Source organism: Oryzias latipes, chromosome 6, assembly GCF_053564925.1.
Source record: "Oryzias latipes strain Hd-rR chromosome 6, Olatipes_Hd-rR_3.1".
NCBI classification, from domain to species: domain Eukaryota; kingdom Metazoa; phylum Chordata; class Actinopteri; order Beloniformes; family Adrianichthyidae; genus Oryzias; species Oryzias latipes.
The window spans coordinates 34,620,965-34,635,831 of NC_136242.1; the positions used below are offsets into that span (position 1 = coordinate 34,620,965).

Genomic DNA, 14,867 nt, shown 5'->3' on the forward strand with positions numbered 1-14,867 from the left:
TTATCCCCCCTCCCCTCCTATTATCACCCTCTTACCCCCCCTCTCTCTAACATCCCTCTCTCTTCTTCCCTTCTATCTAGGCCTGCACAATATACCGCAAATTTATCGTTATCGCAATATCCAGCTCTGCAATAGGCATATCGCAAAAGACGGCGAATATCGCAATTAATCGTAAACCCAAAATGTGTTAAAACAATCTTATGGCAGCTTGACGCTTTTAACGAATCAAATAAATCCCTTTATGCTTTGACCAATCAGATGGACGCCTTCCCATTGTTTACCAAGCAGATGGAGGCCTATTATGTTAGATGTTTGTCACCTATGTCGATGAAGGTCATTTGGAGTACAATTTAAACTGTTTCTAATGAAATGGGAATGATGTTTTTGGCATTTTTCTATTTTTTCATATACCGCAAATTATATCGTTATCGCAATATTAATCTCTAATATCGCAAGTTTTCCTCATATCGTGCAGCCCTACTTCTATCCTTTTCCGTCCAACACCAAAGATTTTCAAACATGGTTGAAATTAATAAAGTTTGGCCTTGATTCCAAAAGGGGTTTATTCAGACATACCTTTGGTTTGTCTGAAGATTAATAACCCCTCTTGTTAAAGTAAAATATGTCCACACAAGAGGCCCTCAGCTCTCATCTTTCTGCCCTGCTGTTGGACAGGACAAGTTAAAAAAAAAGAAGGAAAAAAAATAGATTGACAGGGTCTCCAGCCAATCAGGACACAGAACAGGGTGCGCTGTTTGTAAAAAACAAAAAAAACAGCATAATGCCTTTAAAAGAATTTGTGAAACCAAGACAGATGAACTGCGACGTAGAAAGGTAGGAAGGCCCGCCGTTCAGGGATTCAGGCAGGGCACAGACTGCAGAACGGTGGAATAAAATGTCACGTTTTCCTCAATCGTGTGGCCAGACATTGTTCAGTGGGCCGGACCTAACATGGAGGCTGGTTGGGTCCGGCCTGCGGGCTGTAGTATGCTTAACCTTTGACAAGGTGGTGGAAAAACAACTTAAAGATTAAAGATGATCTGCAGATGGTCAGATTGAAACCAAAACACATGAGTAAAGCAGTCCGTTTGGAAATCCTGAAACTAGAGAAACAACATACATTCCTGTGGTTCTAGCACCAAACTGTCCTTTCAATCTTTTAGGGCGAGATGTCATAAGACTGAAATTAAAATTTACCCCATCAGGGGGGGGGGGGGGGGGGGGTGCAAGCACAACGTTGTCCAGACACTGACATCTGTGTGCAAGACGGCAGAGGTGAACCACATTATTATTGGACCTTAGATCTGCCCAACACTGACTGCTAAAACCAGTGTGTCACTTCATGCAGATCTCATGTCTGCATGCATTTCATGTTAAGATGCAAAAGGTCTCCCGGTCCTGACAGGAGATGGGACAAAGCAGGGAGAAACATCGGGTTTAAAAAATGTGCAATCAATAGTTTTTATTGGAAAGATGAAACCAGTTTCTGCACTGACAGACCAGAAGAAAAGTTAACATATAAAGAAGTGACAGGCTGGCAAATGCAGTTCTACATATTTATTGTACTAAAGGTTTATATGACAAAAGAGCCAGTATGCATTTGCTACAGTGCATTTATTTTGTCAACAGGGATAGAACAGAGGGTTTAAAACATCAACAGGAGAACCATTAACGCATGTCGACTTACTAGAAGAATCATTGACGGCTGTAATGTTACCATCTAATGTTACCACACATGAAAAACAGACCCTATACTAAAGGAAATGCCTTTGCAGATGCAACAGCAAAACAAGCTGCAACATAAAATACAAGTATGCACTAATGAGGATGGGACTGCTGATGTAAACACTGATGTGTTAAAAGAAGCGCAACAACGCAACAAGAAAAAGATCTATGGTCAAAGAAGAGAGCAACATTGGAACAAGATATTTATGTCAGCACGGAAGGAAAACTACTTTGTTTAAATCTATTGGGGGGGGGGGGGGGAGATGAGTTTACAGGATAAATGTTTGACAACTTATGGATTTATTCTCTATTGAAACATTTTGTAAACTGTGTGTTACATGTATGTGTCATAATCCCCAAGGCAATGTCAGACCTTGGAAAGGAAAATTTTTATTGATTTTATTGAATTAAATAAAAGCAAAGGATTGAAATATTGTTTAGTGATTTTTGTTTTTTCTAAATGGGTTGAAATTTTTCCATGTGCAACACAGGATGCTATTACAGTAGCTAAAGTTATTTGTAAAAAAATAATCCCAACCTTTGGCATACCACAATTGATAAGTGATAATAGTACACATTTTGTTAATCAAGTGACAGAAAAAGTGGCTCAACACCTTTGTATTGATCTAAAGAGAGATTGTAGTTACCATCCACAAAGTGCAGGACTAGTTGAGAGAACTAACTAATCAAAGTTAGAGAAATGCATGGAAGAAGCAGACAGACAGTGGCCTGACTGCATAGACTGAGTTCAGCTAAGCATGCATTTTAAACCCACAGCAGGTCAACACTAACGCCTTTTTAAATGTTGCATGGATGTTCTCATCGGTTACCAGACCTTTATTCTACACAGCAACATTCTCCAGATGATGATGCAACTTTAGTGGATCATTTGAGAAAAATGTTTACCACTAAAGATGTGCAAAGGACAAATCAAGTACCAGAATCTCTGATCTCCACAGGACGCCTCACCAGTGCAGGTCGGTGACTGGGGGTTCGTGACGGCCATTTTGATTTGGTTTGAAATGCTTTATTTAAAGCAATCAAATTATAATCCACAAAGCAATCAGCAGTTATCCATTCATACAAAGACTTATCAAACTTGGGATAATTAGACATTAAATCAAAGATTGCTTGAAAGGGAGTCGAAGGAAGAGAACTTCAAAGGAAAATGAATCTGACCCTTACATTTTGTAACTTTGTGGTACAAAATGTAATTACCTGAACCAAAACTGCATCTGGAAGCAGGACGATAGTTTTTCAAAGTCTCTAAACCTGCAGTCGAGTCATTTCCTAAAGCTATTAAACTCCGTGACTCCTCAAAGTATTTAGGAACTTCATATTCTACAAACATCCCAACTGGTTTTCTGATGTAAAGAAAAGTTTTAAACAACATTTCAGCTGCTGCCTTCAAGGACGACCTCAGTGATTGACCATTTGTGATGGGTACGTTTGATTTGGTTCACGTTTTACGTCGGATTCTCGCCGACAACCCTCTGCATTTACCCGGACTTGGGACCGGCACAGGAAAGCACTGGCCTGTGCCTCCATGTGGTTGCATTACCCTAACCAAACCGAATTTTACTTTAATCTATTTTAAACATCTTGCATTCAACATGGAAACGTTTCCTTGACCCGGTAAACATTAGGCTTTTATTTAAAGTTATTCGAGGAGTATTTGAAAGCATTACCCAACTTAACACCTTTGATGGATTTACAAACCCATTTTAGTCACTGTTGTCGAGGTAAATATTTATTTAAACATTTAGTTGTGTTGCCAAGTATGAAATTAAAACTATTAGCATTACTTATTTGATTGCTCTGGCTACTAATGGGTATTTATTTTTTTTAGCAGTAATTAAACCTTAGTACTCCTCCCACCACATTAGTGTTTTGTCACACAGGTGTTAAATTCTCAACCTTCAGTTTTTGTTTTTTTTCAAAAAGAGGAAACCTTTAGTCCAGTTGAGTTGGACTCCACGGCTCCGATGCTGCAAATGAAACTCCTGTGGCAGAAGCAGCACTTCAGATATCAAGAGGTTGAAGAAATCCAAACTTGAAGACTCAAACTTCTGCTCCAAAAAACATCTCAACATCAATTCTGGTAGACATATTTCAATGAAGAAACCATCCCCTCTTTCAATATAGAAATATTCCACAAAATGTTTGAAAAACATTTTATAAAACCATGTCTGAGAACTCAAAACCCTTTTTAAGACAAAGTCATGGATGTTGCCACCGATGCGACAGTTTGATAAACTGAAGAAAAAGGCAGTAAGTTGGTGACAGGCAGAGGAACCACATGTGTTATAGCAGGAACCAGACTTTGGACGTTCTCCTTACCAGCACACGCTTCAAACATTGTTTTTAGTCCAACAAAGAATTAGATCAGATTGCTGCATTTGGACCAGAACATACCGATGTTGGTTCTTCCTCTTCACCTCTGAAGACAGTGACAGCTAGAGAACGGGTTCGGTTCTGGTCCTGTAGCAGTTTCACACAAACAGAACCTGCTGTTCAAACCAACATTAGGATGTAAATGATCACAAACCCAAGACTGAACACAGTGAAGTAGCTCAGCTTTTGGACAAACTGGTTGTGGTGTGAGTGACAGGAACATTTTGTCCAGGTTTTTCAAAAACGGTGGACTCCAGCGTCCGACCGTCAACCGTTGCTTTAACTGAGGAATAATGCTGTGAATGAAAACACCCATTTAAAACCAGAGGCTGTAAATTCTGTTGGAGGAACGCTAGATTCAGGGAAGATCAGAAATGTCTGATCACCAGAAGAGAAGCCAAACCGTGGCGCCCTTTTCTACACGCCGTTAGTGAACATGTTCAAGGACGCAGGACACGCGGCAGAACAACGTCTGCCTTCTTTTCCATCTTTGGAAAAGAAAAAAAGTGGAGCTTCTGAGGGTGGAGTATTTTTAAAACCCTTCATGATCAAGCAGGTAAATGACCCTCATGGGTCACCGTCCCCCCCACCTGAATAAAAGGATGAAGAGCTCCAGTCAACCACCAACATGACTGACGGCACAGATCTGTGAAGACTTTGGCTTCTGGATCCAGGTACAAATCAGACCCACACTGCTGTTTGAACAATATCTGAACCTGCAAGGAAGGATGTTTAGGTTTGGAGTGATCATCAGTTTGTTGTAACCTTTTGTCAACAGAGAGGATTGTAGACCAGAAGCAAAGCTGCTCCTGAACACCTGAAGCAGATCAGAGAAAGACCTCAGACTGTAGAAATGTGGACGTTCCAACATTTCATAGTAAAGCACTTGATTCAAATACTCTGACCAAACAGTTGAACAGTTTTTAAATGAAGGTCTTGACTGAAATATGTTGAGCTCCTCCTGTGAACAAACCCCAAACATACAAACCACTTCAGCCCCGACAGGAGAAGAAGGTGGAATCCCATTGAAAAGGATGTTCCTGACCTTCCAGAACCCTTTTAACGGAAATGACCCGTAGGAACTTCAGTCAACCAAGTCTGGGGCTGATCAGAGCTCTATTAAATGAGAAAATACCGACACAAGCTGGAGGGGAAAAAAAAAAGTTATCAAACCAAAGTTGTTTTAGGTATTGGCGTCATGCAGACACCTGGAGGCTGTAGGTGAGAACTCCCAAGAAAAAGGTTTAGATGTTCACCAGGACAAAGGAAAGAAACTTTCACATTCATCATCAGGACGCGTTTGTCGGTTCAACCTGAACTTCCTCAGTTTGTTAAACCCACGTGGAACAAAACTGAGTCCAGAGGAAGATGAGACATGGTTTCTGTAAATTACCACACTCCAGCTGAACCTGAGAAACCTCCTCATGTTTCAATACTTATCTGTGGAGCAGTTCGAGGACTTTCCACTGCAAGTTGCTCCAAACCATAAGACGGTTTCAAACAAACATGTTTTTTAGCCGTGAATGCTTCGTCTTGACGAGACGCCTGAAATCAAAGCCATTACGCAACAATCGTCTCAGGTGTGTGGTCACAGGATCCTCGTAAACTTACCCAGAAAACAACATCAGGACTCTGACCGTCGTATTTAGGCGGGTTTGGTCAAAAACTGAAGGTTCATTTGCAGTTAAATGTGGGCAAAAACGTCGCAAAAACCCGATGCTCACAAAAGAAGAGAGGTAAAGAGGGGCACGGCGGCCACCAAAGAAAAGCAAGGGTGGCGGCACGGCGCCCGAAAGTGGTACAGGGGCGGCACGGCGCCCAAAGGTGGTACAGGGGCGGCACGGCGGCCTGGAAGTAAAGACAGGACAGAGTTGGACGGACATACCTTCAAAGGATCCATGAAATGCTCCATGTGATGAAATGTGGGTGTGTGCATTAAAACCGGTGTCTCACATACCTTCATGAAGATCAAAAGGAAAATTCAAAATGGCAGCAGCGAACGCGAATTGATGAGGTCGGTCCACGCTGAAGGAAAGTTCTGGAACTTTTAAACGTAGATCTAAAAACTACAGACTGTTCTGATGAATCCTGGAGGCGTGTTCTCCAATCTAGAACTGGTCCTGTTCTATGTGCCGGCCGCAAAACGGTTTTTTTTTGGTTCCTCCATGAAAGGAGGTCAGAGAGGAAGAAGCAGCAGCGACTGACCCGGAACAGTCCAGACCCCCACAAACATTTCAGACCCTGAAACAATAAGTTCCATCCTCCCTGTGACCGATAACCACAGCAGAAACTCACCGCTGCTCTGAACTTTAAAAAAAAGGAAATAAAGTCACCTTCAATGGAAGCTTAGAGACTGAGGAAAAGAGCGGCGCGGCGGCCGAACCAGGAAACAGAGGACTTACCGGCGGAAGATCTTCCTGAGGAGAAAAAGAAAAAATGTTTCAGAAGTCTATTCTTTTGGAGTGAATAAAAACAGAAGGGATTTTTGAAGAGTTCTGTCTTTAGTGCTTGAGGCTACAGTCGTTTAGCATCACGGTGCCTACGGCGCCACCATCCTGCTGGTGGCAGAACAGCGTCTCATGAGGCCTGTGGGCCTTTAACACCAGAGCTGCAGCCGTGAAGCGTTTGTCAAATACTCAGAATCCCCTATGACGTTGCGTAATCAGTGGTGGACCGGTTACGGTCATTCAATGAGCGGGTGTTTTCCCGTTGCCGGCTCCGGTGTTTTAAGGCTTTTATCTGAACGTCGGGTTTGAACAGACTCACCTCTTTGTTCGGCTGTTTCCCGCTCCTCCTCTTCCTGGACAGATGCCCCTCTTCCAGCAAGGAATCCTGGGAAACAGATGTGGTTACAGCCACAATCCCCATATTTACAGCAAAAACCAACATGGCCTCCGGCACAGAAAATGAACTAAACCTTCTGTGTCACATGTTCTCTAGACCAGTGGTCCCCAACCCCTGGGCTGCAGACCGGTACCGGTCCGTGGGTTACTTGGTACCGAGCCGCAGAGAACAAACAAATAACTTACATTACTTCCGTCTTATTTTATGTCAGAATCTGGAAGATGTTTTGTTTTGAAAAATTGCCCGATTCTCTGTCACTACACCAGGGGCCAATGAGCATGCGGCTCTTTGCGTCTCATCATATTGTGGCGACCCGGGAGTTAGCCCCGCCTTCAGCCTCTAAGACTCATGAGAAGTGGGAATTGTGGGCGTAAAGTTCCTCCCCATGAGTCAGGGGGCTGTTAGCAGAATTGACAGGCATGCCGTTTGGCGGTTTCTGGGCGTATTGACATGTGCAAGCATCGATGTCGGAAAGAGGCAATTCAAACTACTCATGACTTTGCTTATTCCTCTTTGAGATTGTGAGTAGTTGGTTGATGGATTTGTGACGGATGTGTCGCGACAATAATTTGGACATACTGAGCCACATTTCATAGGTAATTCATTTTTATACAGCTCTCAAATCCATCAAAGAGAATTAAAAATAAGTAATAAAAAGACCGCTGGGCAGTCTGTGTGTTTTGCTCCCGACACATACATGACCGCCAATCATTTGCGCGGGTTACGCCCAAAGCCGGAACACATAAACATTAGATGTGCTGCTGCAGACTGTTACCCTCATGGTGAAAATGGTGAAATTCAGAGTATAAAGATAAACACAGGACGTTTCTGGAAGAACGGGAAGATTCTTACTTTTTTACTGAACAGAATGGCGTCACTAAGTTTATTATTTTGAGCTTTTGGAAGCAGGAAAATTGTTCATGGCAGAAAAAAACAAAACGTATCCCGGAGAAAATTAAAAACTCTTCCAAATCTGACAAACATTATCTCCTTTAACATGTTGAAGCTTTTCAAAGCGCACAGACACCTGACTGAGCATGCCTGTGTGAATAGTGTTGCGACCGGGGGTTTAGCCCCGCCTTCAGCCCCTAAGACTCATGGGAAGTGGGGAATCTTGGGTGTAAAACCATTAGTGAGGTGGCTATGAGCAGAAGTCAGGTTCATGATGTTTGAGTACTGGCGGTTGAGTACGGGTAAATGCTCTGTTTATCTGATTGGAAGCAGTTCAATACTTGTTACCTTAGTTCTGTGGTGAGCAAGTAGAGTTTTCAATTTACATAACCATGTCATCAAGTAATTGGTTTTCATGACAGAGACCCATCATAAAACTGTAAGTTAAAAAATAATTGAAGAACTCTTTATTCATACTGAAGCTCAGAGTTTTAGTCACATCTCTGTTCCCCCTTCGTTGTAGTGTTGCTATATTACTCATCAGCCTACATTTGAAAGACCGGTCCGTGAAAACTTCATGTCATGTCATACCGGTCCGTAGTGTTAGAAAGGTTGGGGACCACTGCTCTAGAGAACCTCGACGGTCCTGCAGTGAGGTTCATGTGTCACCAAAACTCACATCAGGTCAAAGTTACAATACGGTGCTTTTAATGCAACAGATTTGGTGATTTTAATGGTTGAAAGCTTTTTTTGGATCCCCAGAACTCTGGTTCCACATTCCAAAATCCATCTTTAAGCAGACGTCCCTTGAGATCAAGAAGATTCCAACAGTTTTATCCAACTTTCACAAAAATCCTTCAGTTTGACATTCAGCCACAGTCTCAATCATCAACACTAATATTCAGTCTGCCGAAAATCCATATTCAATCAGGACAAGTTTGACAAAAATGCTATAAAGAAGTAACATTGCAGGAAAATCTCATCTTTAATGCAGATTTAAATTCCGATCCCGTTCTGAGTCCCTTAAGCCAGAAGACTTGATCCTCTCAGCAATAAATGTCTCATTATTACACATTGTGGTTGCAGTTTCATAGAGTTCAAATTTAAAAATATGCTTCTAAATGATATGTAATAAAAGTTATACTTGACAGATTTCATTGAAAGAGTCAAACTGCAATAATTAAAGAACATTCAAACTCCATTAAACGGTTTATTTTAGATTCATCCTGTTGCTGAATTTCTTCATGTTGAACCCTGGATTTAGTAGAAAGATGATTCTAAACACTAGAAAATGCATTTTCTTAAACTTTACATTCCCCTTTAGTGCTTCAGACATAACAATAATTGACCATTGATGATTCATTCTCAAACATCAATTTCCTTTATGACTATTATCACAGTCTTTGTTGTAAATGGAGAGGCCTGTCCTTTCCATGTTACATTAATGAGTTTAAAACACTTCATTAAAACCATGCACACCTGGAAAACTGCCCGATAACCAGCAAATCTCTGCTTGGCTATTGTTTAAGTTTCGTGTTTTTAATGAATGTATTTTCCCTCAAATGCTTTTTAGTCATCAAGTAATGACTGTTGTGTCTGAAACTTCTATGTAGGAAGCAGAAAACTTCTCCCAGAAAAACAAAAGAAAACTTCCATTTGATTCCAAAGTTTAAGGCCGAAAAGCAGAAAGAAGAACCGCTAACCTGAACTCCACGCTGACACATCCGGGCACCCAGCAGCTCCGCCGCACCTGCGCTCAATTAACTTAACGAGCCCTCTGAGGGGGCGGGGCGAGCACGTGACCACCTGCTCTCCCGGGATGACGACCAATCTCCTCGCAGCGCCGATAGTGGCGCCAAAATGAGTCCTTTGAAGAAACTCCGGTGTTTGAGCCGACATACGCACACACACACGCACACACACGCACGCACACACACACACGCATGGACATACACAAGCAGACACACACACACACACACAGACACAGACACACACACACAAACACACACCAACAGACACACACCAGTCAGAAAGACTGCCGCCTGTATTCTGGACCGGAAGTTGTTTTCATTCACTTCTCATTCATACTAAGGAGCCGTTTTCTAGAGTTCAAGTGCCTGACAGTGATGCTTCGACGGTAGAGTCCTCTGACAGCAGACGCAAAAGCAAAGGATGCTGGGAAACCCAGGCCGTTCATAGGGGTGTAAATAACAGGGGATGAAATGGTGGGCGTGGTTTATTTGGAAGGTTTGTCTCCTGTTTTCCTGATAAAGAAAATCCAGACTAACTTCAGAGGCTTTTAACCTGAAGCTGACTAACCATTTTATTACACGTGACTACATTTTAGATCATAAATAATAATAAATGTGTCAGAAAAAAGGAGCATTTTCTGCCAACTACCCTTGGCTGCAGCGTCCGTGTCGTGCGCTGTTTTTACCAGCAGGTGGCGACAATTTACAGCTGTTCAAACTTGGAAAAGTGACTTCAGATCGTTAAATGTTTTATGAGGAACTTATAAAAATCTAAATTTCTAATTAAAAAAAGTGGTCAAAATAAACCATTCATGTATTTTAATTTCTTCATAGACTTATTTACTGTTTCATTTATTTCCTTTTAAAATGTTGATATTATACAATAATGTACAAAACTGACTTTTAAAAATAAATCAAAATATGAGCAGAATTATGGTAATAAGAGAATATTTGTTTCTAATAACGTTTAGAAATGGTAAAAAAAGGGAATGAGTCACAGTTTTCAGCTATTTGTCATCTTAAAGAACAGAAGAACATGCAAACAGATTTAAAGTTAGTTGTTAAACTAGACTTATAATCACAAAAACATTGTTTTATTTTACTTTAAAATACATTTTAAAAGTTGAGTATGTAGATTAAACCAGGAGTCCAGATGTAGTAACTGTTATTAATACATCATGTATTCTTCTCTTCTAAACTCCAGTTGTTAGGAAAACTTTAAGAATATTCATGCTTCCTGTGGCCCCCTGCTCTCTGGCGCTGGGGCCCCCATGGGGGCCCCTGTGGCGGCCCTTATGGCGGTGGGTTACCCGGCAGGCAGAGTCCCTGGATCTTTTGTCCCACGGAGGTGTCTGGGGGGCCCTGGCTGCCACGGACGGGGGCTTGGTGTGGGCGTGAAGGGCACGCCCCCTCTTTTTACATTCCACTCACCTGAGCACAGGTGTGAGCTCACAGCAGGAGGAACAGGTGAGCCTCAGAATCCGGTCTAGAACCGGTCCTTCTTGGATGCTGTGCTGTCTTTGGTGGCAGAAGCCCTTAATTTATCTGCAGCCTTCATCACTTTGACTGGAACGACGGAACCACAGAACATCTGTTTACAGTCCCGTTCTGGAATAATGTTTGTTCACACATGAATCTTGAAAACATGAGAACCGGATTCTGCTTCAGCAGAACTCTCACGGACGCTCCAGAACTCATCCGAGTCCAACTGGACTTAACTGATCCCTCTGACAGGAAGTGAAAGACTTTTCATGTTTGTGAGTCTGAATCCCATGTGATCTCCTTCTTCTCCTCTTCCTCTGGGCGGTTCCCTTCAGGGTCTCCACAGCCAATCAGCTTCCTCCGTCTGTGTCCTGCATCCTCTACCAGCAGCTACCGTCAAGTCTTCCTTCTCTGCATCCAGAACCCCCTCTCTTTCTCTGGACCCGTTACCAGTTCTGGTCCTGAAGGAGGACATGTCAAAGTTTTATTTGACTTACGTGCGTGTGGGGGGGGGGGGGGGGGTCCCCACATTCCTCACTTTCTGTTTATGGATGTTTCAACATTTTTGAATTCCTTAACATTTCTCGGTTCTTCTAAATTGTTGTTTTACTTGTGAGTCCAATCCAAGACCGAGGGGGGTGGGATGGGGGGGCAAAAAGGTCCAAAAGGGTCAGTAAGGTCTTCAGGTTCCTCACTATGTGAACACACGAACATTTTGTAAGAGGTTGTTGTTTGTTTGGGACAAACGCAAACATTCACACACACACACCAGCACAAACACACACATCTAAATTAGGGATGAAACGTTTAAAGAAATATTCTAATAAATATAACTTATTAGAATAGAATGTAATAGAATAAAATGTAATAAGATAGAATGTAATAGAATAGAATGTAATTAAATAGAATAGAATGTAATAGAAAAGAATTTAATAGAATCAAAGTCAAAGTCAGCTTTATTGTCAAATATGCTGCATGCATGCAAAAGACATACAGCACAGATGAAATTGCTTTTCTCTCACCCCACAGTGCAAGCAGCTTATAAAATAATCAATAAAAACAAAATAGATAAAATGACAGTAATAATAAGAATAATAACAGTAATTTAAACAGTGCAAAAGAGCAATGAGATGGTTAAAGTGGCAATTTAAAGTGACAACAGTGCTGAGAACAGTAAGATGGTGAGTCAGTGATGGCAGACTTTGGTGAAGATGTTCTGAACTGGTGTGAAAGTTTTCAATGTGAGTTTGTAGGACGGAGTGGAGGGGGCAGAGGGGGGAGGGCAGGGAGGGAGTTGAGTGTCCTTATTGCCTGATGGAGGAAACCGTTCTTGAGTCTGCTGGTTCTGGCCTGCAGACTTTCAGTCTCCTCCCTTATGACAGCAGGTTGAAGTGTGTCTGGGATGGGTGGGAGGGGTCTCCTGCAATCCTGATGGCTTTGGGAATGTAATTAAATAGAAGAGAATGTAATAGAATAGAATGTAATTAAATAGAAGAGAATGTAATAGAATAGAATGTAATTAAATAGAAGAGAATGTAATAGAAGAGAATGTAATTAAATATAATAAAATGTAATAGAATAGAATGTAATTAAATAGAAAAAAATGTAATGGAATAGAATGTAATGTAATAGAACAGAATACAATAGAATAGATTAGAGTGACTTTATCTCTATAATCACAAAGTGCTTTACAAAAAGACGGCATAACATCAAAATTAAATCCCCAAACTCAAAATAAAAGTAAAACAAAACAAAGAATAGAATCAACCTAAAGCTCTCCTGAACCCAAACGTCATGACGTGGGACTGAAACCGTTATCGTCCCGACGCTCGTAACGGCCTCTAAACTGAAACGCCTCCGTTACGAGCAGCAGCTGCAGTACCGCTCTGCGGCCGCAGGGGTCGCCAGAACCGCGCCGCCCGCAGCAAGAGGCTCCTGTCCCGCAGCGCTCTCCATGTTGAAACGGAGCAGCTCCTCTCTCCTCGGGCAGACTCCCGTCGTCGCTCTGCGCCAAACCGCCTCCGCCGGCGGCAGCCATGACCCTGGACTCTGACCGTGAATGAACGCCTCCCGGACCGCAGCCGTAAGTCTCCGTCCGCCGCCGCCTGAGCGGCGATGAGGCGAACTTGCTATTTTTAGTAACTTGTGTTTATTTACCGATTGACGTTTTAGGCGCTAACTGGCGCTAGCTCGCCGGGCTGTCACTGCTACTGGGGGGGGGGGGGGGGGGGGGGGGGGGGGGGGGGGGGGCAGAGCTTCTTTCCTGGGGGTGGGGGTCGCCCCGTCCGCTGAGCGGCAGGACCGGATCGAGGCTAGCGCTCCGAGCTAAAGGAGACCCACACGGCCAGTCCGCGCGCTCCGTGCGGCTGTCACCCGGACCCCAACCCCCGCTACGGGGGGGGGGGGGGGGGGGGGGGGGCGTAACGGTTTCGTGTTGTCGCGCCCCGCCGGAGCGATGTCGCAGTTTCACGATAACGGTAAAAGCAGACGCTCCGAGGACACACGGAACCGAGCAGGCCCGAACCGCCAGCTCAAGGACGCAGCTTCCGCGCGCGCCCCGGGACCAGCAGCACCGAGCCTGATGAGGAAACGTGGTCACGCGCCGATCTGAGTCTAGAACGTTCTGGTGAACACGCGGCTCCGCTCCTGTTAGGGAGGAGGTCTGCCCCCCAGCAGGAGGAGGTCTGCCCCCCCCGCAGGAGGAAGTCTGCCCCCCCAGCAGGAGGAAGTCTCCTCCCCCCCAGCAGGAGGAGGTCTGCCCCCCCCAGCAGGAGGAGGTCTCCTCCCCCCTCCCCAGCAGGAGGAGGTCTGCCCCCCCCAGCAGGAGGAGGTCTCCTCCCCCCTCCCCAGCAGGAGGAGGTCTGCCCCCCCCAGCAGGAGGAAGTCTGCCCCCCCAGCAGGAGGAGGTCTCCTCCCCCCTCCCCAGCAGGAGGAGGTCTGCCCCCCCAGCAGGAGGAGGTCTCCTCCCCCCTCCCCAGCAGGAGGAAGTCTGCCCCCCAGCAGGAGGAGGTCTGCCCCCCCCAGCAGGAGGAGGTCTCCTCCCCCCTCCCCAGCAGGAGGAAGTCTGCCCCCCCCAGCAGGAGGAGGTCTCCTCCCCCCTCCCCAGCAGGAGGAGGTCTGCCCCCCCAGCAGGAGGAGGTCTCCTCCCCCCTCCCCAGCAGGAGGAAGTCTGCCCCCCAGCAGGAGGAGGTCTGCCCCCCCCAGCAGGAAGAGGTCTCCTCCCCCCCCAGCAGGAGGAGGTCTGCCCCCCAAGAGGGAGGAGGTCTGCCCCCCCCAGCAGGAGGAGGTCTGCCCCCCCCAGCAGGAGGAGGTCTCCTCCCCCCTCCCCAGCAGGAGGAGGTCTGCCCCCCAAGAGGGAGGAGGTCTGCTCCTCTTTCTCCTCCATCAGAACCTCTGAAGAGTTCTTTCCCGTTTCTGGAATCTGCTTCTCAGAAACAGGAAGTGACGTCTGTGTGTGTGTGGGGGGGTGGGGGTGGGGGGGGGGTCCGTCTGGGTCCGTCTGCGGCGTGCTGAACCGCTCCTCTCTCCTGGACCACGGCCCAGCAGAGACGCTCCTGAGCGCGCTCAGACTGCAGAGATGATGGCTTGGAAAACACGCCCTGGTGGCGTTGGAGGCGGGTCATGGACCCAGACGCCGTTCCTCTTCAGAACCAGTCCTAACGCTACAGAACTGAACGTCTACAGGAGGTGACCCGTGGTGTCCTGATCCGTTTCCACCTGAAGTCTGGCGTGCCGTGTGACGGTCTGCGGCGCCCTAATCGGGCGGGGAGTATAATGGTC

The 14,867-nt window shown here is 45.0% G+C and overlaps 1 protein-coding gene and 1 long non-coding RNA gene across 4 annotated transcripts in view; one reads left to right on the top strand and one right to left on the bottom strand.

The window, feature by feature from the left end:
• Window positions 1-2,191: 2,191 nt before the first annotated feature.
• Window positions 2,192-9,853, bottom strand: LOC144992583 (uncharacterized). The gene is made up of 3 exons (XR_013656653.1): window positions 9,558-9,853; window positions 6,886-6,951; window positions 2,192-6,536 (listed from the first exon to the last, which is right to left on the bottom strand). It is a non-coding gene; the product is annotated as an uncharacterized LOC144992583 (long non-coding RNA).
• Window positions 9,854-12,863: 3,010 nt separating this feature from the next.
• The window catches only part of osbpl5 (oxysterol binding protein-like 5), a 34,721-nt gene continuing 32,717 nt past the window's right edge, over window positions 12,864-14,867 (top strand). For all 3 annotated transcript variants that reach the window (XM_078949135.1, XM_023956172.2, XM_078949136.1), the window contains exon 1: window positions 12,864-13,170. The gene's annotated coding sequence lies outside the window, so the exon portion shown is untranslated. The remainder of the gene's footprint in view (window positions 13,171-14,867) is intronic.